The sequence below is a fragment of the Patella vulgata genome, chromosome 7 (genome assembly GCF_932274485.2).
Source record: "Patella vulgata chromosome 7, xgPatVulg1.2, whole genome shotgun sequence".
In the NCBI taxonomy this organism is placed as follows: domain Eukaryota; kingdom Metazoa; phylum Mollusca; class Gastropoda; family Patellidae; genus Patella; species Patella vulgata.
Window position 1 is genome coordinate 62,795,215 of NC_065885.2, and position 2,620 is coordinate 62,797,834.

At 32.3% G+C, this 2,620-nt stretch overlaps 1 long non-coding RNA gene across 1 annotated transcript; it reads right to left on the reverse strand.

Annotated features, from left to right (window-relative positions):
• Positions 1-509: 509 nt before the first annotated feature.
• LOC126827631 (uncharacterized) lies at positions 510-1,951 on the reverse strand. The gene is made up of 2 exons (XR_007682807.2): positions 1,286-1,951; positions 510-996 (listed from the first exon to the last, which is right to left on the reverse strand). It is a non-coding gene; the product is annotated as an uncharacterized LOC126827631 (long non-coding RNA).
• Positions 1,952-2,620: the final 669 nt, after the last annotated feature.

The following is a 2,620-nucleotide window of genomic DNA, read 5'->3' on the forward strand; positions in this document are numbered from 1 at the left end:
ACGTGTTAAGGCAGTCATCTTTGACAGAAATATTACTAGACTCGTAATTCTCTGTGAAACAGATTGGTCTATTGGGTGAACTCGTATATTGTCCACCACATTTTATCTCGTTCTGATCCAGTCAACTAATATCCATAGCCTAATATAATATATTGTATATTGACGTGTTACATACCCTGATGGACTTTTACATAAATAATACCAGAACTATTTTTAAACCACCTCAAGTTTTATATAGCGCGCAAGAGAAAGTGAGGAGAGACATTTCTTAACCTCCCGGAGAAAACCCACAATGTTGGACATGTGACCCAACTCCTTGTCACGTACAAGTGTGGAAACTAAACCACGCCACTTGACTCAATGACAGACATTATGATGAAACCTGTACGCCTTAACCATTCGGCCCCCAAACCCCCCGTTTTACATAGCCTAATGAGTTTTTGCATGAATGTTAATGTGTTCAATCAAAATAATACCAGAACCATTTCTAATCCATCACAAGTTTCAAACAATATTGGTTTTGTTTATTTTTAAAAAAGAAATAACAAAAGCGGTATCGTACACATGTTTAAAAGCAACAATGTTAATAAATTTTATGGTTAATGTAGCACTACCACTGCCACATATCTTTGATTTGACCTGATCGTCTAGGGGTTGGTTTGACTCAGGACTGGCTACTGTTGTATCTCACTTCTTAAGGATTTCACCATTGAGTTTTGTCACGATACCGAAATCATATATGTAACAGGAACTGTAGCTGCCGCTTTTCATGCTACTAGAATGTGGCCTTGTTCTTGTTGTTTAGGAAAGGAATAAAGTGTCAACACGTCAATTAAATAAATGTTCTTTATATAACTATTAGATGATTCTGGGTTTGAATACATGATTTGTTGAACTGTACGGTGGTAACATATGATTATAATTAGATTTTGATAGGTTGCGATTACGTTATGACTTATGATGTTACGATTAAGATTATGAATACGAATACGGTTTCTGAAATATACAAAATATAATTCTTAAGTAAAATGTATAAACTTAAATAAAATGTATAAATTCAATGCCTCATTTTTTCTTTAATATATACTTATACAGGGCTTTAGAAAACGAGGCCAGACCGGGCATGGTCTGCAGCCAGGTTCTATTTACATCTTGAAACGTACATGGATTTTCAATACTTGTGCAAGTATGCAGAAACAAAACCACATGGCGACCGCGTGCAGAAAGTAAAACTACAAATTGCAATTATTAAAAGAAATGAAAATGATACTTCTCTACAACTTACAAACACATTAAGCATTCCTATAACTTGATTAAACAAATGAATCTTCATTCTTAACTTATTAAAACTTATACTGTATTAATCATAGGTACTAATATGGGCTTCATGCTGCCATTACCAAGTAAAAACCAAAAATCACGAGGTGCCTTACTTCCTCTATTCATATCGAGGCTTAGTGCAATTTACCATAATTGGAGTTACCTCCCCTTAACTGTTTGGCATTATGAGAGACATATTAAATTAATATATAGTTATCAAACAATAATACATGTAGATCTAATAGGAACCAAAATAGTTGTTTTCTATTCGTTTTATGTCATAACAGTTACACAATAGTCTATATTTCAATGTTTAAATTTAACATCTCTTTCTCTCAACCCCAACTCTAAAAGTCTAACTAGCGTGGCGGGACTCAGAAAACCACTACATCATGAAATGGTCGTCTAAAGAACCCAATGTGTGTTTGACTTTAAAGAATCTAAATGATGTCTAAAATTATTCTAGCCCCGCTCTCTCTTATAGGTGCCGAATGACGTGGGCTAATTAGTAATTTTCCACTCACGTGTATTTTAAACAAAAACAGCTTATCCTTGAAGAATGTAAATTACCAACACGTTTACTAAACTTTATCACCCAATAATACATTCTACAGTAGATATCGCTTGTGTGATAAATTTCATAATCTACTGCGATATCTCCCCTTACATGAATTTGATTGGTTAGTTGAAAAGGAACTACTTTTTTTATTTTCAAAGAACAGTTCATTTTCTATTAAAAGTAACTTCTTTTTTTTATTAAAAAACTATTTTTATTTATTTGACCTTGATGGAAACACTGGGTCAATATAAAGTACTTTGCAAGGGTAGAATTGCTGTCAAAAAATGATGTATTAGTACACCGTAATGCAATCAGGTTCAGTTAAAGTGAAATCTATAGCAAAGAATTATATTTATTTTTTTGTGCATGTAAGAAAGGTTGGGTGATAAATAAAACTCCTAATCATTTTTTTTTTTTATATCAGAGCCTCGTTTTTTTTTTAAGTTATCGACTTGTGTTGATTTTTTTTAATATCAAAAAAGACTCGTAGGAGATTCTCTATATACCTCCGTTAACGTATCAAAATAACCAGCATACGTTCTATATTTTTGGTTATGAAATTAGAATCAATAATTTGTAAAGACAAAAATATTGTTTTAGCCACCATTTCTCCATCCTTATCTATGAATTTGACAATATTACTAACAAGGATTAAGACCTTATCTATCTGATAAAATATGTCCCATGTATATTTGGGTTTAATTGTCGATTTTATGAACATGTTGATATACAATGTCATTT